Source organism: Gorilla gorilla, chromosome 12 (genome assembly GCF_029281585.2).
Source record: "Gorilla gorilla gorilla isolate KB3781 chromosome 12, NHGRI_mGorGor1-v2.1_pri, whole genome shotgun sequence".
NCBI classification, from domain to species: domain Eukaryota; kingdom Metazoa; phylum Chordata; class Mammalia; order Primates; family Hominidae; genus Gorilla; species Gorilla gorilla.
In genome coordinates this window covers 55,989,382-56,009,216 of record NC_073236.2, presented here as the reverse complement: position 1 = coordinate 56,009,216, position 19,835 = coordinate 55,989,382, and positions in this window count along the sequence as shown.

Sequence of the window (19,835 nt, the reverse complement as noted above, 5' to 3'; positions counted from 1 at the left end):
GTGGCAATTCATACCATTGCTTAAGTTTTCTTTGGTCAACAATTTCCTTTGTGCTATAAAATTGACTTAAACCATGATGGAGAGATGATAGAGAAAGACTTTCAGCTAGTCAATCCTCAAGATTGGAAATTGTGCCGGTAGCTTGGAGGGAACTTCTGAAATCTCCTAATGTGTTAGAAGGAAAGCCATTCTGACTTGTGTGAGGTGGCATCTAATGGTGGTTTTGATTTGCATTTCTCTAATGATCAGTGATATTGAGGTTTCTTTCATATGCTTGTTGGCATCATGTATGTCTTCTTTTGAAAAGTGTCTGTTCATGTCCTTTGCCTACTTTTCAATGGGGTTGTTTTTCTCTTATAAATTTGTTTAAGTTCCTTATAGATGCTGGATATTAGACCTTTGTTAGATGCATAGTTTGCAAATATTTCCTCCCACTCTGTAGGTTGAACACAAATAAGGGAACAACAGACACTGGGGTCTACTTGAGGGTGGAAGGTGGGAGAAGGGAGAGGAGCAGAAAAGATAACTATTGGGTACTGGGTTTAATACCTGGCTGATGAAATAATCTGTGCCACAAACCCCTATGACACATGTTTACCTATGTAACAAACTTTCTCATGTACCCCCAAACCTAAAATAAAAGATTAAAAAGAAAATAGGGAAGGCATTAGGTAAATTGAAGAAAGCTGCAGAAGTTGCCTCAAGTGTGACAGCCATAGCCTTCCCACTGGCAAAATCCAATGGCTGCAGCATGATGTTTATAAGACCACAATAATGTCTCAGAGTAGACAGATAGGGGATACGTGTCTACATACATATCAGTCACACCTGGACATTTACCCCAAGGCCAGTGATTTGACAGGCTAGCCAGGGCATAATATGGTAGCTAAGACTTCCATACCTGGAGAAAAGAAAAGTTAAAAGGAAGTCCTGTTCAAGGCATCCCAAGGGACAATAGTAACATGAAATAAAAATTCAGTCATTTCAAAGACTTCACAATTTCAATCAGCAAATAATTCAAGGCTTCTTTGTCAGAAACAGCAAACAATACAAGCATCAAATATAACAGATGATTAATCAAAATGCAGGCAGTATAGCATTAGGAAAACAAACATCAGCCCTATAATTAGAGGTCAAAATCCCAAATTCTGGCTTGTTAAAAAGTTACTAGGTAGACACTAAGTGATTTCTAACAGGTACCAATAGGTGCCCAGGAAGAGCATTCTCTTTAAAATACAGGGAGAGTAAATGTATTCTTGACTTCATCCTAGGCAACTTGTTATTGTGTAAGTGTAACCCCAAGCAGCAATTTGTGAACCAAACCTATTATTCAGTGTGATTCAAGTGCTATGGTAGATGCATCCCTAGCTTTTAATCTGTATGTTTCACTCACAAGAAAGTAGTATGATTGGATTTTTCAATTCTAAACTCCTATGGGTTTTTCTATTAGCAGGGAAACTCTATTTTATGCCATTGCCCTCAGTAATTTCTCACTAAAATACAGACCACAAATATTTCAAACAAGTTGCAATTGATGGATCACACTCTAGCAGTTTCCTTAAAACTTGACCTAGTATATGACTTTTTTTTTGCTATTATCAAAATTTAGTGTAACAGTTTGAAAATTTCTCAATGAAAATTAGGTAATGGTTTAATAATTACTATTGAGGGTTTCTTCTCCAAGTGATCTTGAGTTGCAAGAAATCATTCAGTTATTTTGACAGTTGGAATCTGCTTTTAAAATGACCAGGATAACATGAAAGTGGCTAATACTTTTTTATATGTTAGTGGCAAAATCAGCATAGCCTACAGCTGTCATATAAGTTTTCTGGCTTACAGATGTCAAAAACACATAAACAAACTTGAGACAATGAGACATTGACCTAAGATCTTGATTCTAGTCCTGGCTCCACTGTTAACCAGCTGTGAAACCTTTAGCAATTTATTCAGCCTCTCTGGGTTTCTCCTGTAAAAGATAGTTGTCAAATTAGATAAAAGTCCTTTAAGGAGAACAACCACTGTCTTTGATTCTACCTGTGAGTACTGATAACTTGAAGGGTTTCTAGGTTCTTCCCACCCTGACATTTTTTGAGGGTTTATATAAATCATTCCAACCAAATCAACTTGGATTCATGCAGTAGTTAGGACTGAGTTGCATTAATTATACCTTATGGCTATTCAATTTTAATTATTTCTGGGAACCCACTCTATAGACCTCTGACCTACAAGTCATCATTATTAGAGCCAATACAAATGTAAATTATGGAACACTGTGATAACTGTGTGTATATCATTGAGACAGGCCAAAATGTGTTGAATAAGGGACCTCAAATGCAAGAAAATTCAACAAAAGATATTTCCTATATATACATACAGGTCTGAATAGACTTACAGGATCTAAAAATATGCAGACTTTTCTATGAAGATGCCTCCCAGAGTAGTATTCTTTAGATACTCGAGGTGCTAAACCTCGACCCCTGATGACAAGATACTTGTTTCTCTCCCATTCTACCTCCATCTCTCTGGGACTCCTCACCAATCCTTGAACTGATGCTCCATATTAGAAGTCCACAAACGGGAGGTTCTTAAATTCTTGGTAGATGTGAATGTTTCTCTAAAATCTGAGAAATATTGGTGTCATCATGAGATTAAATAAGATGAGAAAGGCAGAATATCCTTGAAGAAGAAATGGTAATTCCATGAGATGATGAAGATAGTAAGAACTGTGGACCTCCTTCCTCCTGCCATCCCTTCTCACAGGTAAATGATTACCCTTTAATTATGATTGAGTGCCACATAAATTAGCATATTATTGAGTGTAAATTACAAAATAAAAAGTTTAGAAACAACTAAATGCCATCAATTGGAAAACAGCTTAAAGAAATAGTGCAGCCATTCAATGAAATGTTATGCTGACGTCAGAAACAATTAAGAATAAAAGTACTGATAAAGAAATATGTTCAATATTTATTGTTAAATAAAAAGAAAAAAGGAGGTTGCCAAACAATGTGTATAAAACACTCCGATTTGTCTTATCAAGGAAGAGAAGCAGAATATTTCTGGAAAGAAAGATGATGTTTTTAAGTCTTATCTGGGGAGAGGGACATTGAGAGCACAAGGGTATGGCAAAGGAGACTATTAGTTTTTATCTAGTTCATTTCTGTGCAGCTGAAGTTTACCATAAGCACAAATTACTTTCCTAATTAAAACAAAGTTATTTAAAACTAAGCATGGATCATTTGTTATGTTCAGGAAATGCTAAAATGATTTTTATGATCCCAGTAACATTATGTTGAAACATTTCAGAAATAAGCATAAACAGTACAATATTAAACACATGAGGGTTCTCCTCCAACTTAAATCAATTATTTTCTCTTGATTTAAAGAAGAATCTTTACTAATATAGGTAAAGACTCCTGAGTATCCCTCCCTTACTGCATTATTACATCCACCTCCCAGATGTAACCAATAATCTGAATTTAATGTTCATCATTTTATATTATTATTCTATACACAGGTGTCTGACATGACATATAGTATCACTTTACTTATTTTAAGACTTTACATAAAAGGCATGATATAGTTCATATATTCTTTAATTTGCATTATGAATGTGGTGAAGTTCTGATATGCCTCTTAGCTCCCCCTTCAAGACTGAAGGACTTTCTGCCCAGCTTCTGGGAGTACTGGGACTAATGTCATTCAACTGTCATTCCCCTCTGGAAATTGACCTTTGCTAAAAAGAGCTCCATTCTGTGAGGTCATACTCTTTCCCAGGGCAGCCTGCTCAATGGGTGTCTTGACCCTCCTCAACCTAATCTAGTAAGCTTTGAAAGGCCATGCCAGCTTCAGAACTATCTATGGAAAATCAGATGAGAGGTGTTTTTGAGAACAAATAATGCACAACCTGAGTCTAACTATGAGAAAATGTCATAACCCCAACATAATGGGATAAGTGGGATCCAAAACTTCAATAATGTAAAATAAAGGTTACATTATTTAAAAATGAAGTAAAAGCAGTATTCTTCAGTCTGTGATGTCCTAAGTATGAAATTTAAAATAATAAAACTCTAAAAAAAAGTGATCATAAACTTCACTGAGAAAAATCACAAATGGTTCATCATTATTTTAGAGATTGCATAATTCTATTTGTATTTCCCCATGGCCCAAGGGTTGTTCCCAAATTGATGAACAGTCTGCAAACTAATTGACTTGTATTCTTCAGAAATATTAATGTCATAAAAGACAAAGAAAATCGAATGAAGTAGTCCAGAATAAAGGAAACTAAAAGGACATGACAACCAAATGCACACGTAATAAGACATTTTTCTAGCACTATAGGTAAATTATCGGGATAATTTGTAACTGGTAGGTTTTCCATGGTGCTTACTATAAAGCAAGCACTGTTCTAAGTGCTTTATATTATTAACACATTTAACACTCACAGGAGCCTTATGAATTAGGTATGATTATTATCCTAATTTTGCAGATGAGGAAACTGAGGCATGGGGGAGCTATGTAATCTGCTTAGATAACACAAAGCTGGCACTGAATGAGGAAATTGCTTCTGGCATCACTTTTCTTAAGAACAGCTTTTACTGCTTATGTTAATGAAATTATTACTTCTTACTCTTGGGTTTGGCAAATTAAAAAAAATTTACCACCAAATGCTGGTGAAATTGCAGTAAAATGGGAAGTCTCATTGTTTACTGGTCAAATTAATATTTATATGAAACCAATTCAGAAAGCAATTTAGCAATATGTAGTAAATTTTGGAATACAAATAACCTAAAACAACAATTAAAACGCATAGCATAAACAAAAGAAGAGCTGGATAAAAAAATGTTAACAGTGTCTGGGCACGGTGGCTCATGCCTGTAATCCCAGAGCTTTGGGAGGCAGAGGCGGGTGGATCACCTGAGGTCAGGAGTTCGAGACCAGCCTGGCCCACATGATGAAACCCCGTCTCTACTAAAAATACAAAAATTAGCTGGGCGTGGTGGCAGGTGCCTGTAATCCCAGCTACTCAGGAGGCTAAGGCAGGAGAATCACTTGAACCGGGGAGGCGGAGGTTGCAGTGACCTGAGATCGTGTGATTGCACTCCAGCCTGGGCGACAAGAGCAAAACTCCGTCTCCCCACGCCAAAAAAAAAAAAAGTTAACATATTTGTCAGAAGCACCCTAAAGCACCACTAGCAGAGGAATAAATAAATTGTTAGCTAATCATATAATAATGTATAGTAAAACCCCAACATAATGGGATAAGTGGGATCCAAAACTTCAATCCTGTAAAATAAAGGTTGCATTATTTAAAAATGAAGTAAAAGCAGTATTCTTCAGTCTGTGATGTCCAAGTATGAAATTTAAAATAATAAAACTAAAAAAGTGATCATAAACTTCACTGAGAAAAATCACAAATGGTTCACCATTATTTTAGAGATTGCATAATTCTATTCGTATTTCCCCATGGCCCAAGAGTTGTTTTTGATAGGGCTTTTGTAAATTTCCAGGTGGAAGAGTCTTTTTAATTATTAAGTTTTATATTAATTTCTAGTTTTATTACATTGTAGGTTAAAATATTGTTTATAATATTTCTACTTTTAATTTTTAATTTGTGTGGGTGCATAGAAGATGTATATATTTTGGGGTATATAAAATGTTTTGATACAGGCATGTAATGTGTAATAATCACATCATGAATACTGGGGTATCCATCCTCGAAAGCATTTATCCTTTGTGTTGCAAACAATCCAATTATACTAATTTAGTTATTTTTAAATGTACAATTAAATTATAATTGACTACAGTCACCCCGTTGTGCTATCAAATAGCAGGGCTTATTTATTCTAATTTTTTTAATGCATTAACCATCCCTACCTCCTCTCACACCACCCCATCCCCACCCCTCACTACCCTTCCCAGCCTGTGTTTAGCATCCTTTTACTCTTTATGTCCATAAGTTCAATTGTTTTGTTTTTTTGGATCCCACAAATAAATGAGAACATGCAATGTTTGTCTTTCTTTGCCTGCCTTATTTCACTTAACAAAATGATCTCCAGTTCTATCCATGTTGTCGCAAATGACAGAATCTCATTCTTTTTATGTCTGAATAGTACTCCATTGTGTGTATGTATCATATTTTCTTTAATATTTCTACTTTATTGAACCTACCAATAATTTCTTTTGGATCTAATATATGATAAATTTTTGTGCATGTCCTAGGCATGCTTGAAAAAAAGGTTGCATTCTCTATTATCTGTGTATAAAATTTGATACATAAGTTTGTATATGATGAAAAATGCCTTATTCATTACGTTTTTCTCCTATATTTTCTTTTTTTTTTTTTTTTTACTTTTATTCTAAGTTCTGAGGTACATGTGCAGGTTTTTTATACTGGTAAACTTGTGTCATGGAGGTTTGTTGTGCAGATTATTTCATCACCTAGGTATTAAGCACAGTATCCATTAGTAAGTTTTTCTGATCCTCTCCCTTTTCCCACTCTTCAACCTCTGGAAAACCCCAGTGTCTGCTGTTCCACTCTGTGTGTCCATGCGTTCTCATCATTTAGCTCCCACTTATAAGTAAGAACATGCAGTATTTGGTTTTCTGTTCCTGCATTGGTTTACTAAGGATAATGGCCTGCAGCTCCACCAATATTCCTGCAAAGAATATAATTTTGTTCTTTCTTATGGCTGCATAGTATTCCATGGCATGCATATATATATATATATATATATATATACACACCACATTTCCTTTATACAGTCTACCATTGATGGACATTTAGGTTGATTCCATGTCTTTACTATCATGAATAGTGCTGCAGTGAACATATGTGTGCATGTGTCTTTATGATAGAAAGATTTATATTCCTTTGACTATATACTCAGTAATAGGATTGCTGGGTCAAATGGTAGTTCTGTTTTTAGGTCTTTGAGGAACTGTCAAACTGTTTTCCACAGTGGTTGAACTAATTTATACTGCCACCTACTGTATATAAGCGTTCCTTTTTCTCCACAACCTGGCCAGTATCTGTATTTTTGCTTTGTTTTGTTTTGTTTTTGACTTGTTAATAATAGCCATTCTGACTGGTGTGAGATAGTATTTCATTGTGGTTTTGATTTGCATTTCTCTAGTGATTACAGATATTGAGCTTTTTTTATATGCTTGTTGGCTGCATGTATGTCTTCTTGTGAACATCCCACTTGTAAGTGGGGTTGTTTTCTTCTTGTAAAAAAACAAATGATTTTCCATTTGTTTGTGTCATCTCTGATTTTGTTTAGCAGTTGTTTTATAGTTCTCTTTGTAGAGATCTTTCATCTCCCTGGTTAGCTGCATTTCTAGGTATTTTATGCTTTTTGTGGCAATTGTGAATGGGGTTGAATTCCTGACTTGGCTCTCTGCTTGGCTGTTGTTGACTTATAGGAATGCTAGTGATTTTTGTATGTTGATTTTGTATCCTGAATCTTTACTAAAGTTGCTTATCAGCTTAAGGAGCTTTTGGGCCAAGACTGTGGGCTTTTCTAGATATAGAATTGGGTTGTGTGCAAAGAGAAATAGTTTGACTTTCTTTCTTTCTCCTTGGAGGCCCTTTGTTTGTTTCTCCTGCCTGACTCTCCTGGCCAGGACTTCCAATACTGTGTTGAATAGGAGTGGTGAGAGAGGGCATCCTTGTCTTGCGCCAGTTTTCAAGGTGGTATGCTTCCAGCTTTTGCCCATTCAGTATGATGTTGGTTGTGGGTCTGTCATATATAGCTCTTATTAATTTGAGGTGTGTTCCTTCAATACCTAGTTTCTTGAGAGTTTTTATCATGAATAGATGTCAAATTGTATCAAAAGCCTTTTCTACATATATTAAGATAATCATATGGTTTTTGTCTTCAGTTCTGCTTATGTGATGAATCACATTTATTGATTTGTGTATGTTGGGCAAACCTTGCATCCCAGGGTTAAAGCCTACTTGATCATGATGGATAACCTTTTTGATGTGCTGCTGAATTCTGTTTGCCAATATTTTGTTGAGGATTTTTGCATTGATGTTCATTGAGGATATTGGCCTGAAGTTGTGTCTCTGCCAGGTTTTGGTATCAGGATGATGCTTGCCTCATAGGATGAGTTAAGGATTTGTTTTTCCTTTTCAATTTTTAAAAATAGTTTCAGTAGAAATGGTACCAGGTCTTCTTTGTATATCTTGTAGAATTCGGCTGTGAATCCATCTGGTCCTGGACTTTTTTCAGTTGGTAGGCTATATATTACTGATTCAATTTCAGAGCTCATTATTGTTCTGTTCAGGGATTCAATTTCTTCCCGGCTCAGTCTTTGGAGGGTGTATGTGACAAGGAGTTTATCCATTTCTTCTGGATTTTCTAGTTTATATGCATAGAAATGTTCATACTATTCTCTGATGGTTATTTGCATTTCTGTGGGGTCAGTGGTAATATCCCCTTTATTGTTTTTAATTGTGTTTATTTGGATCTTTTCTTTATTTGTGTAGCTAGCTGTGATGGTTAATACTGAGTGTCAACTTGATTGGATTGAAGGATGCAAAGTATTGATCCTGGGTGTGTCTGTGAGGGTGTTGCCAAAGGAGATTAACATTTGAGTCAGTGGGCTGGGGAAGGCAGACCCACCCTTAATCTGGTGGGCACAATCTAATCGGCTGCCGGCAAACGTAAAGCAGGCAGAAAAACGTGATGAGAGACTGGCCTAGACTCTCAGCCTACATATTTCTCCCGTGCTGGATGCTTCCTGCCCTCGAACATTGGACTTCAAGTTCTTCAGTTTTGAGACTCGGACTGGCTCTCCTTGCTCCTCAAGCTTGCAGACAGCCTATTGTGGGACCTTGTGACCATGTAAGTTAATACTTAATAAACTCTTCTTTATATATAAATGTATAATATATATTAGTTCTGTCCCTCTAGGGAACTCTGACTAATACACCAGCAGTCCATCTATTTTATTATCAATTCTCATAGTTAACAAATTCCTTCAAAAATTTGTTGAAGTAAAACACAACAGATAAAAATGCTTTTATAGTCCCTTCGGATATCAATACTATTTTTCTCCCTAGAAGTAACCACTATTATAAAAGTGATATGTTTCTTTGCAGTAAATATTGCATAGTGTATTACATTTGTATGTATCTATAAACAATATTTATTGTTACTTTATTAATTTCTTCAAAAAAACAACTCCTGAATTCATGGATCTTTTGAATGATTTTTTTGTGTCTCAATCTCCTTCAGTTCAGCTCTGATTTTGGTTGTTTCATGTCATCTGCTACCTATGGGGTTGGTTTTCTCTTGCTTCTCTAGTTCTTTCAGTTGTGATATTAAATTGAGGTATTTCTAAACTTTTGATGAGGGCATTTAGTGCTATAAATTTCCCTCTTAACACTGCCTTAATGGTGTCCCAAAGATTCTGGTTTCTTTTATCTTGGTTCTCATTAGTTTCAAAGAACTGCTAGATTTTTGCCTCAATTTCTTTCTTTTTTTTTTTTTTTTGAGACAGAGTCTCCCTTTTCCGCCCAGGCTGGAGTGCAATGGGGCGATTTCTGCTCACTGCAACTTCTGCCTCCCAGGTTCAAGCGATTCTCCTGCCTCAGCCTCTCGAGTAGCTGGGACTATAGGTGTGTGCCAACACTCCCGGCTAATTTTTGTATTTTTTAGTAGAGATGGGTTTTTGCCATGTTGGCCAGACTGGTCTCTAACTCCTGACCTCGGGTGATCCACCCACCTTGGCCTCCCCAAGTGCTGGGATTACAGGCATGAGCCACCATGTCTGGGCTTAATTTCATTATTTACCCAAAAGTTATTCAGAAGCATGTTATTCAATGTTCATGTAATTTTATGGTTTAGAGTGAATATTTTTTTTAGTCTTGAATTTTAATTTGATTGTGCTGTGGTCTGAGAGAGTAGTTGCTATAGTTTCAGCACTTTTGTATTTGCTGAGAAATGTTTTATGTCCAATTATGTGATCGATTTTAGAGTATGTGACATGTGGCAATGTGAAGAATGTATATGCTGTTGTTTTCTGTGGAGAGTTCTGTAGATGTCTCTCAGGTCTATTTGATCCAGTGCTGAGTTCCTGTCCTGAATATCCTTGTTATTTTTATGCCTTGATAACCTCTCTAATACTGTCAGTGTGGTGTTGAAGTCTCCCAATATTATTATTTGGGAATCTAAGTCTCTTTGAGAGTCTCTAAGAATTTGCTTTATGAATATGAGTGCTCCTGTGTTGGGTGCATATATATTGAGGATAGTTAGGTCATCTTGTTGAATTGAAACCTTTATCATTATGTAATGCCCTTCTTTTTCTTTTTTGACCTTTGTAGGTTTAAAGTCTGTTTTGTGAGAAATTAGGATTGCCACCCTTGCTTTTTTCTGTTTTCTATTTGCTTGGTAGATCTTTCTCCATTGCTTTATGTTTAGCCTATGGGTGTCATTGCATGTGAGATGCGTCTCCTGAAGACAGTACAATAATGGGTCCTGGTTCTTTATCCAGCTTGCCATTTGTGCCTTTTAACTGGGGCATTTAGCCACTTTATATTCAAAGTTAGTATTGATGTATGTGGCTTTGATCCTGTCATCAAGATGTTAGCTCGTTATCACACAGACTTGTTTGTGTGGTTGCTTTATTGTGTCACTTATCTGTGTACTTAAGTGTGTTTTTGTAGTGACTGGTAATGGTTTTCCCTTTTCATATTTAGAGCTTACTTCAGGAGTTCCTGTAAGGCAGGTCTAGTGGCAATAAATTCCCTCACCATTTCCTTGTCTGAAAAGCATCTTATCTCTCCTTCACTTATAAAGCTAAGTTTGGGCAAATATGAAATTCTGGTATGGAATTTCTTTTTTTTAAAGAATGTTGAGTCTGGGCGTGGTGGCTCATGCCTATAATCCCAGCACTTTGGGAGGCCAAGGCAGGCAGATCAGGAGTTGGAGACTAGCCTGGCCACAACATGTTGAGACCCCATCTCTACTAAAAATACAAAATTTAGCCGGGCATGGTGGCATGTGCCTGTAGTCCCAGTTACTCAGGTGGCTGAGGCAGAAGAATCACTTGAACCCAGGAGTGGAAGTTGCAGTGAGCCAAGATCCACCACTGTACTCCAGCCTGGGTGAGAGAGCAAGCCTCTGTCTAAAAAAAAAAATAAAAAATAATAATTTGAATATTGGCCCCTAATCTCCTCTGGCTCATAGGGTTTCTGCTCAGAGGTCTGCTCTTATGTTGGTCTAATGGGCATCCCTTTGTAGGTGACCTGACCTTTCTGTCTAGCTGCCTTTAACATTTTTTCTTTTATTTCAACCTTGGAGAATCTGATGATTATGTGTCTTGGTAATGATCTTGTAAAGTATCTTACTGAGGTTCTCTGCATTTCCTGAATTTTAATGCTGGCCTCTCTACCTAGGTTGGGTAAGTTCTCATGGATGATATCCTGAAATATGTTTTCCAAGTTGCTTACACTCTCCCATCTCTTTCAGAGACACCAATGAGTTATAGATTTGGTCTCTTTACATAATCCCATATTTCTCAGAGGTTCTGTTTGTTCCTTTTTGTTCCTTTTTCTCTACTCTTGTCTGATTCTCTTATTTCACAGAGCCAGTCTTCAAGCACCGAGATTCTTTCCACTGCTTGGTCTATCCTGCTATTAATACTTGTGATTGCATTATGAAATTCTTGTACCATGCTTTTCGGCTCTATCAGGTCTGTTACATTCTTTTCTATACTGGCTACTTTGTCTGCCATCTACTGCAATTGTTTTATTGTGATTCTTAGCTTCCTTGGATTGGGTTTCAGCATACTCCTGCACCTCAATTATCTTCATTCCTGTCTATATTCTGAATTCTATTTCTGTCATTTCAGCCATCTCAGCCTGATTCAGATCCCTTGCTGGAGATGTGGTGTGGTCATTTGGAGGAAAGAAGGCACTCTGGCTTTTTGAGTTGTCAGGGTTCTTGTGTTGGTTCTTTCTCTTCTTGTGTGGGCTGATGCTTCTTCAATTTTTGAAGTTGCTGATCTTTGGATGGATTTTTTTTCTTTTATCAAATTTGATGACCTTGAGGCTTTGATCATGATATAAGATGAATTCAGCTGACTGTTTTCATTTCTGGAAGATTTTAAGGGGCCAAAATTCAGCTTCCAACTCCTGGGCCGTGTACTTTAACTCTAGGAAACTTGTATCAGGACTTGACTTTGTTTTCTGGCTCCTCAAAGGTAGGAATCCATTGCACTGGGGAAGCCAAGGTGATCCTGGATTACTGGTCACTACACTCTGATGGGTGGTATCAGCCAAAGCATTTCACAGTGCAGTGACAGTGGGCTCCATCCTCATTCACATGTACCAACAGCAGCTACAGCAACAGTGTGGTGAGGTATATGCTCATCGGTGGGGGTAGGGTGCCTAGCGAGTGTCAGGGTGTCTGCCTCTATGCAGGCATTCAGCACAGTGGTGGAGGCAATGCGATTTGGTGGGGAAAGAGGCCTCTGCTGGCAACTATGCACATGGTCACATTGGTGGTGGTGGTGACACAGGGGCAGGGCACTGGTAGGCACATGTCTGTTTGCACTCTCTGTGCCACAAGCAGTGGTGCTCAGGGTGAGAGAGTGTCTGCTGTTTTCTCTTCCTAGTTTCACTTACACAGCAGTGTTGGCACAAAGGCAGTGCGCTGCCAGGGGCAGAGTTGGCTGGCTCTGTGCCTGCCAAGGCTTTTGACTGCAATGGCAGTTGGCAGGAGAAGTGGGGACAGACTGCACTCTATCCATAGTAGTGGCAGGGCAGGGTGCATGCACACACGCATGCTGGCAGGGCAAAGAAGGCAAAACTGCCCTTGCACATATGTGCCTTGGCAAAGCAATGTGTGGTTTGCTATGGGCGTGGGGGAAGCTGCAATGTGAGGAGGGAAGGGGTGGGCTGGTGCATGGCCATGGGGGCCACCCCACTGGAGCTCCCCACCAGTCAGGCATAGTCCACCAGTGCAGCAGCTATGATGTGGGCTTCCAGGGCCAGTCTGGGTCCCCCTGAGAGGCCAGCAGACCCAGAGGTGCTCAGGTTGGACCAGTTTCATCTGATGGGCAAGACCACCCTGCAGAGTTCAGGTCCTACAGTTCCCCTAGGGCTAAAAAGTCTCCTACAGGAGAAAGTAGAGACCAGGGGGATGGTCATCCCTGGCCATGCTCTGCTATAGATGCTCCTGCACCAAACCATCTAGGCTTCACATCAGCTGGCTTGCTGCCTCTACCACTTTTCTAAGCAGCTCTCTGTGAATTTGAGTGCTCATGGTAGTGGAGGAGTCTCCTCCTGCTGGGATTCCAGAGGCCCTTGGTGAGAGTGGGTTGCTCTTTGCCAATTCAACTCACCCATTCCCCCAGAGTCACTGGGGACCAGGAATGAGTGCCAGTTCACAGTATGCCAGTGCAGGGTTCCCAGCTTCCTCCCACTTCAGCCCAGCTTCTGTGTCTTCCCTCCATCCACTCTCAGTGCCTTCCTTCTGAAGATCTATTAGGAGTGCACCAGATGTCTCAGTCCCTTGGTGAAAGCTGTTCCACCTGGCTGTCTAGTCAGCCATCTTGTCCTTTCCCCTTATGCTTCTTAAGTCTTCTATATACTTACTTAAAATTGTCCACATGTTCTGTGTTGTACTAAAAGGAGTATGTTAGATTCTAATATGTTTCTATCCATGTCTTTTTACAATGCCTGTAGCTTTTGCTTTATATAGGAGTAACTATGTTATTTGGTGCATATATACCTATAGCAGTGTGAATTGTGTCTTTTAACATTAAAATGTATTCTGTATATGTGAACAAGTTTCTTTTACATTATGCTACATAATTTTGTCTGCTCTGGACCAGAGCCCAGCAACCCTACAATTTCTGATCTTTATACTGCTGATCAATAAACATTTTGGTATAGAATGATATGCAATTTGATTTTGAGCTTAGTTATGTTTTATTAAATTGATTCTTTATATAATTTCTTGAGGTGTACATAGAGCAAATAGGGATATTCAAAGTATGATATTTAATAGCATTTTGATAGAAATCCCTCATTTAATTAGCTCTTTTTCCTTTGTTTTGGACTCAATACATATTTAGTATCTTAGAGTCACAGAAAATGTATTACAATTCTATTCACCCATTTCCAACTCATCAGTAAAATTTTCCCAACAATTCTACTCAGTATTTTACTCTTTTAACTTCCATGGCATTATTGTCTGTTGCATTATTGATATGTCATTGGTGTAATATCTCATGTAAATTAATCTTATCTCTCCAATTTGTACCCCACCTTTTCAATAACAGAATCCACTTGGAGGCACCTTTCTTAGAGATTAAACCTGGAGACCCTCCCAGGAGCTAACAATCCAGTTGATTGTATTCTATAATATAGAAATGAGAAAAGTATTGTGGACTCACAGTAGGGAGAGTGAATGGAAAAGAGTTATAGGTGATGCTGGGGTTGTGCCTTGAATTTGTAAGAAATTCAGTCAGTAGGCCGGGCATGGTGGCTCACACTTGAAATCACAGCACTTTTGGGAGACTGAGGTGGGCAGATCACGAGGTCAGGAGATCAAGACCCATCCTGGCCAACATGGTGAAACCCCATCTCTACTAAAAAATACAAAAATTAGCTGGGGGTGGTGGTGCATGCCTGTAGTTACAGCTACTCAGGAGACTGAGGCAGGAGAATCACTTGAACCCAGGAGGCGGAGGTTGCAGTGAGCCAAGATTGCACGACTGCACTCCAGTCTGGCAACAGTACATCTCGAAAGAAAGAAAGAGAGAAGAAAGAAAGAAAGAAAGAAGAAAAGAAATTCAGTCGGTAGTCAGATAAGGAGGCAAAGACATTCTAATGAACAAATAATTTGATAAAATGCGTAAAGATATTGAAACACATGGCCTATTTGGAAAATGATGGTGAGTCCAGGGTGAATGAAGCACAGTGGGTAAGGATGTTCAGAAGACATTGTTCTACTCTAGAGTGATGTCCTTTATGCCCTGGGAAGGAGTCGGAGTTCTATTCTTCTAGTACTAGAGGTAATCATTAGGGGTGTTTAAAGGGGGAAAATAATATGAACATTATTAGCTTGGAGAAAATAACTGTGTCAACAGTTTGGGAAATATATATCAGGAAGTATTTCAAAGAAAAGGACATTGGTATAAAAGCTACCCAATGTGGCTAGGGGAGACATGCTGAATAACTGAACTAAAGCAGTGGTGGTAGGAATTGGTAAAAGTGGTCAAATTTAATAGCTGTTTTGTGGGTAGAATTGCTAAAACTCAATGTCTAATTAGCTGTCACAGATAAGACAAATTAGAGGATGACTTCAGTATTTCTAGCAATAACAATTTTGTAAGTGGCCTAAGAACACAGGAGACAGAGAAAGCTCAAAAGAAAGAGCAAATTTAAAACTCACATACGTGGCAAAATGAGGAAAAAGAAGTACTCTCTCTCTTCCTGCCCCTCCCCAATCCCCACCCCTAGCAATCACTGGACTTCAGCCTTAATGTGAAAAAGGGATGTGAAGAAAAACAATTAAAGTCAAGAAAGGTCAGGGCATTATAAGCTATAGTATTGTAAGTTAAGAAAAATAAAATTGCCTTAAGGTTGAACAGAGGCAGATTAAATTCCCAATAAGTCTTCCTTTTCACCATCACTATTAGGATTTTTCCACAAAGGCAGTTAATTCTCTAAGCCATAGCGTCTAAGGAAATGAAATAACTCAGTAGGACCAGAGTCCCAGAGGGACTGTGTCTATGGGACAGAACTAGGTAATTAATAGTTTGAATAAGTGAACGGCCAGTATCCAGAAGCAGATTTCACACAGTGCTTATCTCCCCAAATGAAGATTCTGGAAGAAAATATGGTTAAGATACTCTTAAGCTATTACATTACATTGTCATTGGAAGCCTGATGCCCTGGGCACTCCCAGAACATATGGCAGAAAAATAACATGTTGAGAATTTCATTGCCAACATCAATCGGCAGCTTTGAGAGTCACAGCTGCCATGCTGGATGGGGTCCAAGGGTATCTCGGGACTGCCTGTTCTTGTAAAACATAGATGGGAAGGTTGAGGTCCCAGGACTTTATTTTCGTCTTGCTACCAAGGATCATGGATCACACCCCACAGCTGGTGCCCTATTTTCCCGGACCTTCTGCTCCATCTTCCTAGTAGAAATGACAGGCGAATATCATGACCAGGGGCATGAATCTGTAAGTGGAGTGATGCATGTGGCTTTCAAAGGGAAGCTAAGTTTCTTGGTTCTGGCCTTGTTTATAAGAAAGCAATTAGAAAAACACTTGACAATGAATGGGTTGAGTGTGGGGTTCCTGATTTGCTTTAGCAAGAGTGGTACTGCATTGAATCTGATAGCCGTCTTCTAGAAATTGAGAGACTAGGAGCTGCTAAGTGAAACTTGAAGAAGTCTTAACAGTAGATGAAATAAGCAGTTACCTAAAAACATGTAACACCGTATCTGCTCCTTCTGATTAGTATTCTACATAACAGCAGGGTTGCCTGAATTCTAGCCATTAGATTAAGTCTTGGTTTGAAATTAAGAAGTTATTTCATTAAGTCCTCTCTTAAGATGAAAATACTCCCTGGCCGGGCGCAGTGGTTCACGCCTGTAATCCCAGCACTTTGGGAGGCCAAGGCGGGCGGATCACGAGGTCAGGAGATCAAGACCATCCTGGCTAACACGGTGAAACCCCGTCTCTACTAAAAAATAAAAAAAATTAGCCAGGTGTGGTGGCAGGCACCTGTAGTGCCAGCCACTTGGGAGGCTGAGGCAGGAGAATGGCGTGAACCCGGGAGACGGAGCTGGCAGTGAGCCGAGATTGGACCATTGCACTCCAGCCTGGGCGACAGAGGGAGACTCCGTTTCAAAAAAAAAGATGAAAATACTCCCTAGTCAGGAATGTTGTTTTATGACTTGTCTTTGTTTTGTTGTTGTTTGTCTGTGTTCTCATAGGGAAAACTTTTTCTGACTTTGCCCCTTTTATGACCTTAAACTCCTATGCACTGACTGCAGAGGGCAGCATATTAGCAATAACATGTAAACCAATTTAGGTATTGGAATTCATCAGCTTAACATAACAATAAAATAACACCAACAGAATGATATATGGATCTGCATATTTTATTAGGGGGATCAGGGTGGAGAAGGCAAGTTGAAGAATTCACAAACCAGGAGCCTTAGCCTGGGAAGGCACAGTGACTAAAATGGAGTTGTGGCCAGACCAGGGATACCGTGGAAATACAGAACTAGGGAACAAACACTGTCTTCATCTTCCGATAATGCCTAGGATATAGTAATTGCTCAGAGTCAATCTAATTTAACATTCAAAGGTTGACCGTTGTCTTCTAGATAAAGTGTGGCCTATATATTACACTGTTAATAACTAACATTAAAAACCTCCCACCTACTTTTGCAAATGCCAGTTTCCCTATTTGCTTACACTATATAATTTTCTGAATTTATTTCCACTATTATGCTTTTTGCATGAATTTGAATTTTAGACAATGAAGAAACAGTATGATTATCACTTTTGTATCCTTCCTTTAGGGAGTTACATTGTATCCAGGAAGGATTATAACTTGGTGTGCATCAGGCTGAGATTTAACCTTAATAACATAAGACATTTTAAGAGAATACGTAGAATCTTTCTGGATTAGTTCTTTGTGTATTGGGCTTAGCTGATATATATTTTTATCTCATATTTTACTTTTCCAGAGCACACCAGCAGAAATTTAAGAGCAATGAATGTGTGACTGATAAGCCGAGTGAATAATTAGCAGTATTATAAACAGAGCAAAAACAAGGAAAACAAAAAAGCTCCTTCTGTATTAATACCATAGGTATGAAATGCCAGAACAATGCTTTTGAAATGAAAAGCAATTAATCTTCTTCACAAATTCTCTATAGTATTTAAGTTACTTCTAATTTGGGAAAAAACACATTAAATGTATATGAGAAAATTAATCACTCATGTGCTTTAATGTGGAAAGAATAAAGAATCTGAGAATAGCATGTAAACAAAGAAAACCTGTGGTTACTCATCAAAGTGTTTTATTTTCATTAATTTTGTCAAAATATTTTATTCATGAAATCAGTCAATGACAAAGAATTAGAAAAGTTATAAATTAAAAATGAGATCACCTTTCAAGCCGAATATTTTGTATCTGGTGCAGTGTAAAGAAATGAATCCTGCTTTATATAGATTTATCTGTCCCTCCATTGTTTTGTTTTGTTTTGTTTTTCCTTTATTTCATGAGAATAAATGTTTCAGCCCCTCTAAAAACATAATGTAAATAGAGAGTTCATCTTCCGGTTGCTTGTTATTTGGAGCACGAGTGACTGAGGTGGATTCAAATGCACCATTGCAAACCATGTGAAGAAAAGAGAGAGGACGGAGCTCTGGAGTAAGGACCATCAGAATGATGGCCAGCATGCTGGTGCTGGGTCTAGCTTACTGTTTACCATGTATTTGGAGCTCAACAAATCTGAGTTAAATAAATGAATACATACATCAATGAAAATGTGAGTAAAAAACTCAATTTTGGAAATGCTACAGGTGATGTGACTTCCAAAGTTCATTCTCAGTGTTTTTCAATGTTTCATCTATGAGATGCTAAGGAGTCAATGATTTTGACTTCTATATGTCACAGGTATTACAAAACTACAGGCAAAACATAATATTTCTGTAATCCTTGTCCTAAAGAGCCAAAATTAAGGTTTGATGTAACTTAGAAGAATTTTGTCATTAGCACCAATCATCATGTCATAGATTTAATGTTATGATTTATGAAATAAAGATTCACAGTTCAAGCTTTCAGTTGCCACAAATCACATTCACCAAATAATACCCACCTATTATATTTTTCTTGAGACAAATAGATTTTTATTTTGTTCCCTAAACTCATGGCTTCATGGAAGATGCCCCCTCAAAGATAGATTGTGACCTTCAGAAGTATTTTCCAAGACTTCAATCTTAAACTATCTTAAAAGAATACAAATTCAGGGGAAAAAAATAAAACCCAAACTTTAAACTCCAAAATAACCTTCTACTCAGAATCAATATCATCCATCAAAGGTGAATTTCCTAAAGTTTACTTTATGATAGTTGTTTCTTTTTTTCTTCCCTTTATTTTCACTGGTATTTATGGCTGTTTGAAAATTTGCTAAGGAAGAACATCTAGCTTGTTTATGCCTATATTTTTAACGAACATTTGCAATGCCACTTTTGAGAATTTAGAATGTTTATATCACCATGAGTCAGAATTATTCGATTACATGATGCTGTTATGGGCTGTAAGTTTGACTTTTGCTATGCTCAGATGTTCAATGAAGGTATGACCTATTTATTTCTATCATATTGATTTGACCTCTACAATAAGATCCCTAACCTCCATTGAAAAATGGCAGGAGGAAAAACTAGATCTTGTTTCTTTGACGCTAAGTCTTTACTTGAATGATTCAGGTGAAATGTTCAGTCTTCAGCATTTTGGATCCTCCCGTTGCTCCTATGCAAGTATGTCCTTAGTAGTCCAGTCTGAAAAAGTATCAGAAAAGAACTCTGCTTGGCCAACCTCAATTCATGTGCACCCTTTACATAAATAAAGTTGAGATAAGGAAGTAGAATTATGTAGGCATATGAAATGGCCCACTAGAATCTCATGAATAAAATAAGGGAAGAACCATTTCTCAGAAGTCAAGAAAAGAAAAAGTGGAAGTAATTTGAGGATTTCGAGCCAATATATACACATTATAGTTGGGATGTGGAAAGAGCATTTGAAGTGGAAATCAGTAGAGTAGAAAGCAGTTAGAGGGACAAACA